The sequence below is a fragment of the Ailuropoda melanoleuca genome, chromosome 15, assembly GCF_002007445.2.
Source record: "Ailuropoda melanoleuca isolate Jingjing chromosome 15, ASM200744v2, whole genome shotgun sequence".
NCBI lineage: Eukaryota > Metazoa > Chordata > Mammalia > Carnivora > Ursidae > Ailuropoda > Ailuropoda melanoleuca.
This window is the reverse complement of record NC_048232.1, coordinates 11,184,334-11,200,205: the sequence shown is the minus strand read 5'-3', so window position 1 is coordinate 11,200,205 and position 15,872 is coordinate 11,184,334. Positions and strand designations below refer to the sequence as shown.

Genomic DNA, 15,872 nt, shown 5'->3' with positions numbered 1-15,872 from the left:
CTTTTGTTGGTGGGTTGTCTTCTGCATGATTCCAAAAGCCAACACAATATAAAAGATACATGCAGGGGCGCCTGGGTGGCGCAGTCGTCAAGTATCTGCCTTGGGCTCAGGACGTGATCCCAGCGTTCTGGGATCGAGCCCCACACCAGGCTCCTCCGCTAGGAGCCTGCTTCTTCCTCTCCCACTCACCCTGCTTGTGTTCCCTCTCTCACTGGCTGTCTCTGTCAAATAAATAAATAAAATTAAAAAAAAAAAAAAGATACATGCAGACGGAGCCATTCCCACACCTCTCCCAACCACTACGTTCCCTGCTGACTGCTATAGATCCACATCGGTATTCGTTTCTTGTTTATCTTTCCACCGTTTCTCTATGAAAATATAAGCAAATTCCCTTGTATATATCCAGATCCCCACCTTTCTTACATAAATGTTCCATAGTCTATATACCAGTCTCCAGCTTGTTTCTTTCACATGGCAAGGTATCTGCACACCATTCCATGTCAGAACACATATCATCACTCTCTTTTAACAACCACACGGCACCCGCTGCACACGGACACCATCCTTCAACCACCGCCTCACAGACTGCCGCACGTCTGGTAGTTTCTGCAGCTCTGGTGTTACACGCAAGGCTCCAATGCCAACCTTGTGTAGATGTCACCCCAGTGTGCGTGCAGGTGTGTGTGTGGGTGGGGGGGACTCCCAGAACAGGACATCTGTAATGTTGGTTTACACTGTGGGGTTGTTAAGAAATATCATTAGACACTGTAAAGAGGTGGTGATAGCTTCAATGTACGTGTGTGCTACAGGGCACTAGAATTTTTTTCCATTCTTCTCAAGAGTAGCGCTAACCTGATTCTTCACTTTCATAAAACACAGACCCTTTGAAATTTTAAATCGATGCAGCATCCCCCAATGGTAGCCAGAGTTCAGTTTCCTTATGGTACTTCCATCCATCAATTTTCTAAGCTAACAGATTTTCCCTCTAGTAACCTATTAGAGGAAAACAGGCCCTCTAAAAAAGCCTTGAAAGCCTAGTTAATATGGGTGAAATTAAATTTTTATAAGAGTATTCAGGGATTCTAAATCAGCAGCAAATACTTTCTTTTCATCACAATACCCAAAATGACATGGAAAGAAAAACATAAATGAATATTTAAAAACCTTATTCATTCCAATGCAGGGGACCCCCAAAAGTAGTTGATATTCTCAGAGTTTTTTTAGTAATTCATGACTTTTTTTTCACAGTGACAACCTAAAATTAGAAAATGACGCCTATTTGCAGAATTAATGAAAAGGTCCTTTTCCCATCCCTCCTAGAGAAGGCATGAGGAAACAACATACTTTCACATGAGAATCTCGGCTCTCAGGAAGCTGACCCTCTGGCTTAGAATGTTTATTACAGTCAAGGAGCACAAAAGCAATGATCTCCTTTTGTTCCAGCATATACTTTGCTAAATACAAATACACTAGACTCTATTCCTTTGTTTGGTAGTTTTGTATGATCCATTTAATACACTTCAAAACCATGTGTCATGGACTATATGAAGTTGTCTTTGTGTTCGTGAATATAAACCCATTCTAGGGACAGTTAGTTACCTTTTTTTTTTTTTTAAAGATTTTATTTATTTATTCGACAGAGATAGAAACAGCCAGCGAGAGAGGAAACACAGGCAGGGGGAGTGGGAGAGGAAGAAGCAGGCTCCTAGCGGAGGAGCCTGGTGTGGGGCTCGATCCCACAACGCCGGGATCACGCCCTGACCCAAAGGCAGACGCTTAACTGCTGTGCCACCCAGGCGCCCCGACAGTTAGTTACCTTAATCAATAACTCATCAATACATGTTCAAGAATATTTTTAGCTGCTTTATTCACAATAGCCCCAAACTGGAAATAATCAAATATCTACCAAGTATAGAATGGGTATCTAAATTTCATACAATAGAATACCACAGAGCAATAGGGGGGGAAAATGAACAATTTATACAACATGAAGGAACCTCACAAAACTTAAGTATGATTCCATTATATGGAATTAAAATCAGCAAAACTAATTTGTGGTGACAGAGGTCAGAACAGAGATTACATCTGGGAAGGAAGGGCATTATTCTGACTGAGGAAAAAGGTACCACGTAGCTTTCAAGGGTGCTGGAAATGGTCTACATCTTGATCTGGGGGTCCTTACATGGGTTAAAAAATTCTGAGATTTGTCATCTTTACTATATGTAAATTATATCTCTGTATCCTGAGCTGGTCAGCTAGCACCCTGACCAAGAAGTCCTTACTCCAGGGGTGCCTGAGTGGCTCAGTCGTTAAGGTCTGCCTTCAGCTCAGGGCGTGATCCTGGAGTCCTGGGGTCAAGCCCCACATCAGGCTCCTCCACTGGGAGCCTATTTCTTCCTCTCCCACTCCCCCTGCCTATTCCCTCTNTGCCTGAGTGGCTCAGTCGTTAAGGTCTGCCTTCAGCTCAGGGCGTGATCCTGGAGTCCTGGGATCAAGCCCCACATCAGGCTCCTCCACTGGGAGCCTATTTCTTCCTCTCCCACTCCCCCTGCCTATTCCCTCTGTTGCTGGCTGTCTCTCTCTCTCTGTCAAATAAATAAATAAAATCTTTAAAAAAAATAAAGAAAGAAAGAAGTCCTTACTCCAGGAGCAGCCAACTAGAACCGCTTCTGTTATCTATATTTGAATAATATTAGCTCCTCTGTTAACTAGCAAAATGAATATGAGGAATGATTTTTTTTCTTCACGAAATCAGTGGTTAATTAGCATGATGAGCATTAAGAATGGGGTAAAATAGTTTAGATGGTCCCTATCCTTGAACAGACAGGGTATAAGACTCCATCCAACAAGGCCTAGGGCCTGTACCCTTAGACTTGATCCCAAAATGGTCCAGCCATTGGTTTGGAGGATTTCTGGTCTGTCTGATGCCTATCATAAGGGAAATGGAATCCTGCTTTTGGAATATGGCAACTTTGCTTCAAGGGAGGCTTTCATCCTAACTGGTGGTCAGAGCACCTAAGAGGACACAGAGCTGGGACTTCAGGTGACAGAATGGAACNTGAATATTGGCAACTTTGCTTCAAGGGAAGCTTTCATCCTAACTGGTGGTCAGAGCACCTAAGAGGACACAGAGCTGGGACTTCAGGTGACAGAATGGAACATACGGGCTAGATTCTGCCTGACTGCTAATACCCATTTGTTTAAGAAGTGTCTTGATGCTGAATTTGTTCAGAAACTTGGCTCTCATTGTAAGCTGGTCATGAGGCTGTATGAGAATAGCTAATCCTCACTCAACTACAACGTTCTGGTGGCTACCATCCCTACCCCAAAAAACTGAAGAGTATGTATGACCAGTCTGGCTTAGCCCCATTGTAAGCAAGTCTGGAGACTGTTAGAGCATGAAAATGTGCAGACATGCATGTCGGAGGGTGATACGTTTCATTATGAACAAAATGAAGAATGGAACCAGAGGTGAGAAAAACTGTATAAATGGGTATATGACAGCACAGCAAGACCCGGAGAGAGACGCCAACCAGGGGGGGTTTCCAGCAGCACCCACAGCTCTTGGAGGCTTGTATAGAGATATATAAAATATGATCGTATTGGTGAATGACCCAAAATTAAACAAGATGAAAGACTCGGAATTCTAAAAGGTCTTGACAGGCTGATTTGGTGAACTTGATCAAACAAGATTAAATATACAATTAGGTGCACAAAAATTAACAACTCAGGACAAAAGGGACAAGGGTCAATGACAAAATCCATACTTGTTACATTTAAAACATCAGGGGTTTTGGATAACAAGTTAGGGTTCAATGTGAATTGGAAGTATATTATGGTCACCAAAAAGGTAATGCATAAATTACATTTCAAAGAAAAAGTTTACTTTGAAAAGACGTAACGCAAACAGGTATTTGTACATCAATGTTCATATCAGCATTATTCACAAAAGCCAAAAGGGGGAAGCAACCCAAGGGTCCATTGACAGATGAATGGATAAATAAAATGGGACATACCCTTGGGGGCCCTGGGTGACTCAGTTGGTTAAGAGTCTGCCTTTGGCTCAGGTCCTGATCCCAGGGTCCTGGGGTCGAGCCCCTCATTGTCGGGCTCCCTGCTCAGCAGGGAGTCTGCTTCTCCCTCTCCCTCTGGCCCTCCACTTGTGCTGTCTCTCTCAAATAAATACATAAATAAAAATCTTTTTTAAAAAGTTGGTACAGCCACTCTGGAAAACAGTGTGGAGTTCCCTTAAAAAGTTAAAAATTGAGCTACCCTATGATCCAGTCATTGCACTACTNGGTATTTACCCCAAAGATACACACATAGTGAAGAGAAGGGCCATATGCACCCCAATGTTCATAGCAGCATTGTCCACAATAGCTAAATCGTGGAAGGAGCCGAGATGCCCTTCAACAGATGACTGGATTAAGAAGCTGTGGTCCATATATACAATGGAATATTACTCAGCTATCAGAAAGAACGAATTCTCAACATTTGCTGCAACATGGACGGCACTGGAGGAGATAATGCTAAGTGAAATAAGTCAAGCAGAGAAAGACAATTATCATATGATTTCTCTCATCTATGGAACATAAGAACTAGGAGGATCGGTAGGGGAAGAAAGGGATAAAGAAAAGGGGGGTAATCAGAAGGGGGAATGAAGCATGAGAGACTATGGACCCTGAGAAACAAACTGAGGGCTTCAGAGGGGAGGGATGTGGGGGAATGGGGTAGGCTGATGATGGGTAGTAAGGAGGGCACGTATCGCATGGTGCACTGGGTGTTATACGCAACTAATGAATCATCGAACTTTACATCAAAAAAATAAATAAAAAATAAAAAGGCTGGCTGAGGGCAAAGCATAAGCTGACGCCCTGCAACCTCCCCCGCAACGCCCCCTCTTGCGTGGGACGTGTGTGACATTCTTCCAGGAANGGCTGGTGATGGGTAGTAAGGAGGGCACATATCGCATGGTGCACTGGGTGTTATACGCAACTAATGAATCATAGAACTTTACATCAAAAAAACAAATAAAAAATAAAAAGGCTGGCTGAGGGCAAAGCATAAACTGACGCCCTGCAACCTCCCCCGCAACGCCCCCTCTTGGGTGGGACGTGTGTGACATTCTTCCAGGAATCCCCACTGTCTTAATGTTGATTACTTGCTGGAGGAGAAAACAACCTTCCAAATGGCAAGGCCTCTGATATCTATGGCAAGTTCCTCTCTAGCATTATCTTGTAGGTCATCTTTAGCCTATGAAAGTCCTTTTGAAACCTCCCTTTTCCTTACATCCCCCAACTCCCAAGTATATACTCCAGCCACTCCTCAAGCCTGTGGTGCAGCGGCTCTTTCTGCCCACGAGTCCTGTCCCCGTGCTTTGATAAATCCCCATTTTGCACTTAAAAAACAAATAAATAAATAAAAATAAAAATGGAACATATCCATACAATGGTATATTATTCAGTCTTAAAAAGGAAGAAAATTCTGGCACCTGCTACAACATGGATGAACCTTGGGGACATTATGCTAAGTGAAATACGCCAGACACAAAAAGGCAAATACTGTATGACTCCACTTAGTTGAGGTCCCTAGATTTAGTCTCATTCATAGACAGAAAGTAGAATGGTGGTTATCAGGGGCTGGTTAGCAGCGGCAGTGAGTGGGTAGAGTTTCAATCAGGGAAGATGAAAACGTCCTGGAGATGGATGGTGGAGGCACACTGTGAATGAACTTTATGCCACTGAGCTGTAGACCTGAAAGTGGTTAAAATAGTAAATTTTATGTTACATATGTGTTATCACAATCTTTTTAAAATATTTTATTTATTTATTTATTTATTTATTTATTTATTTATTTATCTAGAGAGAGAAAGTGCATGCGTGTAAGCGAGTGGAGGGAGGGGCAGAGAGAGGGAGAAAGAATCTTAAAGCAGACTCCCCGCTGACCATAGAACCCAACGTGGGCTCAGTCTCATGACCTTGAGATCACAACCTGAGCCAAAACCAAGACTGGGGTGCTTAACCAACTGAGCTACCAAGGCACCTCTGTTTAACCACAATTTTTTTAATGTCCATAAAAATGTAATGCAATCTTCCACTCCATTAATTTGAATAAAGGTTGTTGTCTGCACCATACTTTGCTCTCAGAATGTAGCCGAAAGCAAAGTATGCCTTCCATACTCTGTAAGACATCGGTAAACGCTGCCTACCCAACCCACCTGCTCTACCAGCCCCTGGTTCCTCCTTCCCTGTCACACCAACTTCTTGGAACCTGGATGGCTCATTTCCCTCCATGAGGGGACTGCTGGTCACTAGTGAAAAGAAGGGGCTCCCAAAACAAGTGCTGCATCAAGTCCCCAATGTCTCTGCCCTGGTTCCTGGCATGTCCTGGGGCAAAAGGTCAGAGGAGCTGACTTCTGGGACACTCAGGGCATGGGCATCCCTTCAGAGAAGGCTGGAATTCCTCTATGTAACAAGTATTTCAGAAAGCCTTGGCTCTTCACCCCACTTCCTCTCTGCTCCCTCCGCAACACACACATACACTCACAAGCACACACACATGTGCACACACGCACACCCCATATCCTGAGTCTTTGCCTCCCAAATGCAAACAAGTGATTGGTATATTCATACATGCAATAAATATTCAGAGTTTGGGGGAAATTTTGAAGTTGAATTTTTTTTAAAGATTTATCTATTCAGGGATGTGTACCTCATGAATGACAATATTTATTGAACAATACTATTACCAGAACTTATCTCATTTCTCTCTCTCCTCAAATAAATTAGTCTATGAAACTGAGACAGAGGGAAGGAGCCCTCAAGGCACTCATGATACTGGGGAATGCCAAGTCCCAAGAAGGTTACTGTAAGGGAGAAGAATCATTCACACTCTTGTCGTCCCTTTCTCTGCGGCTGTTCCTCCCTGCGTCCCCTCCCACCTCCTCCTCCACAGGGCAGGAGGGGAGACTTGCCTGGCTGGCCGGTTGGAATGGGAGGGCTGGATGCTCAGCCCCTTCTCCCTCTGTCCCTTGGGAGCCTGCTGGAAACCCACTTAAGGTTTCTCTCCCCCCTGCCTGGGGAGGAGGCGTGCAGTGGGCAGTGCCCCCCTGATTTGGAAGTTCAGATTTCAGAAGCTCTTTATTGTCACATACCACCGCCTCCAATTTAGCTTTTATTAGAAATAGTTATTACGGGGTGCCTGGGTGGCACAGCGGTTGAGTGTCTGCCTTCGGCTAAGGGCGTGATCCTGGCATTGTGGGATCGAGCCCCACATCAGGCTCTTCCGCTATAAGCCTGCTTCTTCCTCTCCCACTCCCCCTGCTTGTGTTCCCTCTCTCACTGGCTGTCTCTATCTCTGTCGAATAAATAAATAAAATCTTTCAAAAAAAAAAAAAAGGAAATAGTTATTAGTTTGGTCTCCACCTGTCTGACCTCTCAACCCTAGTTCTCAACTGGTTCAGAGCACCGGTCAGAAGAGCCTGTTCCTAATCGGCCCTCATACCTCACACACATAACAAGGCGGCCCCAGGCAGGTTTGTGGGTGGAAGGCTAAGAGCCTGGGAAGTGGCTTCACAGGGACACCAGCACGTGCCAACAGGCCAGTGATCTCTGAGGCTGGAACACCCAAGTTCCACTAGGCTGTGACTACAGGACTTTTTCACTCTTGTTCTGGAACAAAGGGACTTCCCCAGGACAGGTAACCTGAGAGACCCAGTATGAAGTCTCTCTGAAGAAAATACCAGAGTCTCAGATAACAAAACAAAATGAAATCAGAAGGACTGTCCAAGTCCTCTTTGTAATTGTTAATGGCATTGAACATTTATGGAACACAAAAAAATGTAAGCCACACTTGGGCCTAAAACTCTCTCTCTGGCAAGTGCACAATCTACCTAACGCTAGGTCTGCCCAACCCAGTGTGACACCCCCTTCCCACCTGTCTTGACTGATCCCATGAGCCAAGCACTTTCCACATTTCCATCTCATCATGCTAGAGAGCCATAGTTGAAGTCTATAAATTTTGTATCCTCCTTCTCTAAGAACAAGAGAGAAATAAACAGCATCAGGGCAGCACTTGGTTTAAGGTATTAAAACATGAACACTGAGCCTTAGAGACCACTTAGTACCATCTCTCATTCCCTACACGAAGCAACAGCACTAACATAAAGTAAATCTGGCATATGACATGACCATACATAGGGAAGCTTGAACATGAACTGGATATAAGAGGATACTGAAGACATACTATTAATTGTGTTAGTTATGGTAATGTTATTTTGGTTACATGGGGAAATTTCTTCTTGCCTTCTTTCCTTCCTTCTTTTCTTTCTTGGGGGAATGGAGAGAATGGAAGGCCATATTATATTAGGGCTGGGATGTCAAGATATCTTCTTTTAAATTGAGATATAACTGACGTACAACACTGTGAACATTTAAGTGTACAACGTGTTGATTTGGTACCACCCTGGAGTCAGCTAACACCTCCACTGGTGTTACCTTCTTTTTTGTGCTAGAACATTTATGATCTAGTCTCTCAGGAACTTTCAAGTATATAATACAGTATGTTAACTCTAATCACCATGCTGTGCATTAGATTTCCCAGACCTTATTCATCTTCTCACTGTATGTTTGTACCCTTTGACCAACATCTCCCCAATTCTCCCACCTCCTGCCCCTGGTAACCACCATTCTACACTCTGCTTCAACAAGTTTGGCTTTTTTTAGATTCCACAAGTAAGTTGTATCATACACTGTTTGTCTTTCTCTGTCTGACTTATCTCACTTAACATAATGCCCTAGAGGTCTATCCATGTGGTCACATATAGCAGGACTTCCTTCTTTCTCATGACTCAGTAATATTCCATTGAACATACAAACTACATCTTATACATCCAATCACATGTTGATGGACATTTAGGTGGTTTCCATGTCTTGGCTATTGCAAAATTGTGCAATAAAATATCTTTAATTTACTTTAAAATATCTTAGCGTTTTTTACAAATGGAATGAATAAGTGAATGAATAGCTGGCCTGACCCAGAGGACACACAGCTAGTTAGTGATGGGGTTGGTTAATAGTCCCGTGTCCTTCCTCAAATGTTTTACAAAAGACCATTTGCGAAGTATTATATCCTCGACACCAGAGCAGCTACTCAAGGTGACTGTAGCCACCTCGTGTAGAGGGCCATTTGGGCTCTGCCCATTCAGCTTTGGAGGGGCGCTGCAGCCTCCCAATCAGTGTGGCAAACTGAGCTTTGATTAAAAAAAGTTGCTAGGTCGGCCTTCTTCTCTGATCCAAATGACCAAGTAATGGCCATAGCCATTAAACACTGGCCTGGGTGGACATTTGTTCCAAGTTTCTAAAACCATATCAGAGTACCAAGAAAGTCAATTCTTTCATAATGTAATAACATGACCTAACAGAATTAGTGTATAATCACACAGAATAACCATCAACTCCTTACTGTGTACCAGGGACTATTCTAAGCATCTGACAAGAATGATCTCAGTTAATCACCACAACCTCCAAGACATTACTGTCTCCATCATGTAGATGAAGTGAGTGGGGCACAGAGAGTTTAAGAAACTTGGCAAGCCCACAGAGCCCTGGGGGACAGAGTCAGCATTCTGGATGACTTTGCCATACTTTCTCCCTCATGGCCACACGCCATTTCCTCATAGTCACACCTAATGTTTTTCACTGGGAGAAATGGTCCAGGGATAATTCTTTCTCATTGCTGTCTTTAAAAATACTACAGAAGAATTGGGCGCCTGGGTGGCTTAGTCAGTTAGGCGTCGGGCTCTTGGTTTCGGCTCAGGTCATTATCTCATGGGTGGTGGGATTGAGCCCCGCTTCGGGCTCCACACTCAGCGGAGGGTCTGCTTGTCCTTCTTCCTCTGCTCCTCCCCCGCCCACACTAACTCTCTCTTTCTCTCTTGCTCTCTAAAATAAATAAATAAATCTTAAAAAAATATATACTACAGAAGATTAAAAACCAAAAGTAAAAGAGAAAAATAAAATCTGCCCCATAGGCCAATAAAAAGAGTCTGATTTCAGGAAAATCTTGTACTGTGTTTTCTCCATAAAAAATTCAAATTATTCACATGCTGTTTAACTCCCTTCATCAAACAAACCTGGGCAAGAAGTCGAGGCAGCTCTGGAATTTCTCCTCTAGAAAACTACCAGGAGGCTGCCCAGTGGGCAACAGAGGCCTGAGGCCGCCCATTCAGCCTCTCATCATGACGTGATAGAAAGTTGCCAGTCACTCCCTTGAAGGGTTCTGGATGACTTTCTGCAGAAAAGTCTTCACACACACACACACACACAGAGGAAATAAGGGAGAATGCAGTCAACTTTCCAGTACCTTCACTATCTCTCAGTACTGACAATAACTTCGAATGAATCAATTCCTTCTTTAATGTTGTGCCATCAAAGTTAAAATAAGAGAAAAGACCAAAAATCAGATTCAAACAATCAATACTAGAAAGGCGAAGGTATCTTAGGATGAACTGGGGAAACCACCACCTTGGGGTGGTGCTCAGCCCTGTTTCAGAGCCCCTCCCTCCATTAGTCCAATTATCCCAACAGGAATAAGTGAAGGGTGGCTCCTGTCATCGTAGAAGTCAGAATTCTCAACAGAAGTCAAAGTCAAATGAAGATACAGCACAGTTAGCATCTGAAGACATGGAGGGAAGGGGAGCCTAGAAACCAGATCAACACCAACCGAGCGGTCTAACTGCAAAGGTTTCAGTGAATACGGGCATGGAGGTTGCCACAACAGGCTTTCATTACTAGAAGAGAAAGGATTTATACTGTGGCTACCATCCCTACTGGAAAAAAGCTGACCTTCCTCAAATATAAGCAGGCTGAATGATGAAGTTAATAATTGAGGCCAAGAAGCCATATTTCCTATTGCAATAGAAATGAACACTGCTATCTACGAAGGACAGGAGCCTCTCCCACAGAGGAACTTTTCGTTCCTCCCCCAAATTTATTATCATTAAAGCTAGTATTTGACATTCACCAAATGCCAACAACATGCCTATATCTGCTATTCTGACTACATCATTAGTTCACCTCTGAACTGACTTTCCAAACATGGTTAACTTTGTCCTGGACAACAGGAAGGCATGAAGATAAGGAAGGCAATTAAGAGTTATGCTAACAATAAAAATAAAGTAGTGATAAAATTTTCGGCATTGTCCAGGCATGGTTTGTGACTTTTATATTAAAAAGACTGGGAACCTTTTTTCTTGTTGTGACTACTGCAGACAAAGCAGATGTGGTTATTATAAATGGCTAAAAGGAAGTCAGGCAAAGAAAAGATCTTAGTCTCCATCTAAAACTGTGTTAACACTGTAAGATGATGCTACTTGGAATACTCAGAGGAAAATCTGTCTACTCTGCAGCCCAATCATGTCTCCCCCTTTCTGGGCCATATTTCTTGAGCTCTGCATCTGACAGTCGGGACAGCAGGGCTGACATGGAAGCCAGTCGATTGACAAAAGGAAGAAAGCCACAGGAAGCCCAGACAAAAATGGCAGAACCAGAGCTAGGTCTAACTCAACTCTAGTTGTGAAGAGTTCAAACTCGCAGGGTGATTTCATTCCAGAATCCTCACGTTGCCTCGTTTCAAGTATTTTTCTCCTCCAAGTCCCCGAGACCAGGGGAATGGACATTTCCATGGTTGTTCTCATGCCCAGTGACGTGAACACAACACGTGGTTCCTGCCTCCAGGAAGGCAGTTACAATACTATATTGTAACTACTAATCCCTATGCTTGTCTGTCTCCTCCCCTACCATTGCAGGGTCCTCAAAATGCAAGCGACATCATTCATTCACCTGTGTGTTTGACAATAGCATCTGGCACACAGTGGACATCCATCATCTCTGTCCTATAAACAGTGACCAGATCTTATAAACAGACAATTCCTGAGAAGACTTTCTGCTCATAAATGTCCTTCCTACTGAAGCTGAAGTTTCACTATTGAGGGTTAATGGCTTTGGCTCTGTGGTCCAGAGTCCTTAACAAAATAGATCTCTTTGAAAGGGGTGTCCCTGTTCTCTCAACTGCTGTGAGCTAGTATACAATGCGAGTAAAAGAAACCAGCTCAAAACCGAAGGGAAGTATTAGAAAAGAGAGAAATAGGGAGGAGAAGAGGAAAGAGTAAAGAACTGAGAAGAAAAGGGAAGGGGGAAAGGAGGTGAAGACACACCCTGCCTGCCTCAGAGCTTTGCCTAGAATCTGCCATCACTGCCTCCTGTTCCCACAGAATTGTGAATGCTTCCAAGTGTACTCACTTCTCAGGTGCTGCTTCTTGCAGATGAAGTGGAGGGAGGAGGTTTTCACTTTCCCCAAAATGCTCAACAATGGCTGAACATTCCTTTTTGATCTTCTCCTTGTTATAAAAGAAAACAAAGGAAGAGAAAAGGGCTCCACATATAACCTTCCGCAACCTAAAAGAACAGAATGGGGTTGCCTGGCTGGCTCTCTTGGTGGAGCACATGACTCTTCATCTTGGGGTTGTGAGTTTGAGCCCCACATTGGGTGTGGAGATTACTTAAAAATAAAATCTTTAAAATAAATGAGTGAATGAATGAATGAATGAAAAGAGCAGAATGATTCGACTTTACATGTATGAAAACCCTGAAGGTGAATATTCAAGGTCTGGGTGGCAGCTACAAGGGTGACTAAAGCCAAAAGGGCTTTGCAGGTCCATCTGAATTAAACTATTAGCATAATGAAGTTCCATTTTTGTATAATATTTAAGAAGAACCAAAGTTAGCTTTTTGTTTCTTTGTTTTATTTTTTAAAGTAATCTCTACACTCAACATGGGACTCGAACGCATGATTCTGAGATAAAGAGTCAGATGCTCTTCCAACTGAGCCAGCCAGGCACCCCGGGAACCAAAGTTTTAAGGAAAGCAAAGTACTAAAGACTCCTATAATAACTGAGCTTTTGGTTCAAATTTTATGGAGTTTTAGTCCATTCTAATTCATTAATAAGACCTGAAGAAATATTACCTGCTGCATTTTTATGCCATCAGAGAGATTACTCTCATAAACTTAAGAATAAATTGTGAACATGCATTTTTTTCACCTTTTTGTGCAAGAAAATTCATTTTATACGATTTCTAATCCATTCTGTGTTCTGTAGACTTTACTGAGATGGATTCTCATCAGGTGCTTCTCAGGTTATAGGGGGGTTTTCGTTCCCATCTTTGAGTAGAATATGTAAAGTTTAGACTGAGGGGCAAAAAAAGAGTTTGGCTCTTGTGACACAAATTAAACAAACAACAACAACAAAACATACATATGAATGTATCCAAAATGGCCAAGAATGGCAGGAGGAACAAAAAGGTCAAGCAACAGATATACTAGTTCATAAATGCCAGGTGACCCAAAAGCAACTCTTCTAAGGAGCTGCAAGAGATAGAAACCCAGGCCAGGGCAGCCCCAGCAAGACTGTCCCCAGATTTAAAGAGACATTTCTGCTAGAAAGCAACACAAATCAGGCCACCACATTCTTTCCCATTTTTTTGAGAAAGACAAAATCTCGTCAGCATCTCTAGTGACAAAGACACAATAGAAGAAACAAAGTAAGTCCTCGCCCACTCTCAGGACTCTGGGCCCATCGGATTCAAGCGCAACACTCAGGAGGGCAGCTCTGCAGCCTGTTCACCTAGCAGATGTTCACGCTGACCATGCTAATGGAGGAGAGGAGGAAGAACAGTAAGAGCCAATATCCACAGTCATTATCACAACGAAGCCCTAAAACGCAGGCAAATAATAAAACACAGAAAATTTCTGTCCTATCAATCCAATCTCCATAGCTCAACTAAATGGTGACAAAGCTTCCTGCAAACATAAAGGGATGTACATTCGCAGAATAATTTTGAAAACGTGTGGCTCTTGCTGTCTGGTCTCCAGTCAATAAACGCACCATAGACGAACATTTTCAATAAATATTAAACCACGACAGACAACCATTCTGGTCTCTGAGATACAGTGTTTTTACCCGCAGAAAACACCTGTCGTAATAACTTCAAAAATGAGTTGCGGAAAAGAAAAATAATTTTACCCTGTGGTACACAGAACAATAGTCTTCAGACAGCCAGGCACTGGGACTGGAATAATAGCTCCTGGTAGACACAGACAAGAGTGCCTAACATCTGTCCTGCCCAGACTATGGTCTCCCACGCACCAAGAGTGCATGGCTCCGTTATAATAACTGGGAGCAGAAGGTAGGAAAGAATCCTGCAGCAGAAGCCTGAGGTCTTGGGAAAATACTGTGGAAAGCCAAAATCAAATAGAAGTATTATGTCTTTCTAAAAAGAAAAAAAAAAGATTAAAAAATACATATATATATATATATATATATCGCTAAGGGTGTGGTTTGTATTCGGTGTCCAAAAGCAAGTTTCTCTAGTTGCAGCTGCTAAACTAAAGTTAAAACTATTAACTAGTCACGACCTGGTAGACTGGAGCCAGGCAGGAAGGAAAGAGGTAGGCTTCATCTATGTTATGGAGAAAAAAATCTAACACATCTCTACCACAATGCCTCAAACTTCAGAAGGANGGCTGCTAAACTAAAGTTAAAACTATTAACTAGTCACGACCTGGTAGACTGGAGCCAGGCAGGAAGGAAAGAAGTAGGCTTCATCTATGTTATGGAGAAAAAAATCTAACACATCTCTACCACAATGCCTCAAACTTCAGAAGGAATAGGGAGAATTTTAAATCTCAGGGTTAATAATCCCTAGCATAACACCAAAAATGTAGACCCACTACCCCTGCGTGAGAGGTCAGCAGTTGTAGGCAAATTCCATTAAAATGTGTTAACTCCAAGATGAATGAAATGAATAGGAAAGGGGTCACAGCAGACAGAAATGTGCCCACAAGGAAAAGACAATGTTCAGGAACCTCTCCTCACGGAGTTACCTGTGCTTAGAAAACAGGCTTTTCACTCTGGAAAACAGTATGGAGGTTCCTTAAGAAGTTAAAAATAGAACTACCCTACCACCCAGTAATTGCCCTGCTAGGTATTTATCCAAAGGGTACAAACATATAAACATTCGAAGGGGCATCTGCACCCCAATGTTTATAGCAGCAGTATCCACAATAGCCAAACTATGGAAAGAGCCCAGATGAATGGATACAGAAGATGTGGTATATGTATACAACGGACTATCACTCAGCCATCAAAAAGAATGAAATCTTGCCATTTGCAACATCGTGGATGAACTAGAAGGTATTATGGTAAGCGAAATAAGTCAGTCAGAGAAAGACAAATACCATATGATTTCACTCATACGTGGAATTTAAGAAACTAAACAGATGAAGCTAGCAGAAGGGATGGAAAAATTAAATAAGATGAAATCAGAGAGGGAGGCAAACCATAAGAGACTCTTAACTCCAGGAAACAAACTGAAGGTTGCTGGAGGGGAGGTGGGTGTGGGGCTGGGGTAACTGGGTGATGAGCATTAAGGAGGGCATGTGATGTAATGAGCAGTGAGTATTTATTATATGCAACTGATGAATCATTAAATTCTACCCCTGAAACAAATAATACAGTATATGTTAACTAAATTGAATTTAAATTAAAAAATTTTTTTAAAGAAAACAGGCTTTTCTTAGAAGCTGAGTGTGCCATTTAGGAAAGAAACTGAATTAATGTCCTGGAGAATTATACCTTTTGCATCCTTCCAGGTCAGAGAGAACAACAGCCATATACAAAGTTTCATCAGGGCAGAGGATGAACAGGTCATTTACCCAATGTGAAGGCGAGTACCACAGGTAGACAAAAGATGCCAAGAGTGGCTCAGCGTGAGGATTCTTTTCCCAGGCAGATCTGTGAGCACTGGTCCAAAATG

General features: G+C 42.7%; 1 protein-coding gene and 1 non-coding gene across 2 annotated transcripts in view; both read right to left on the bottom strand.

Moving 5' to 3' along the window:
* Nucleotides 1-15,872, bottom strand: part of CAMK1D (calcium/calmodulin dependent protein kinase ID) — a 431,244-nt gene that overhangs the window by 348,916 nt on the left and 66,456 nt on the right. The gene's annotated exons all lie outside the window — the stretch shown is intronic.
* LOC117796521 lies at nucleotides 747-877 on the bottom strand. The gene has a single exon (XR_004621080.1). It is a non-coding gene; the product is annotated as a U6atac minor spliceosomal RNA (small nuclear RNA).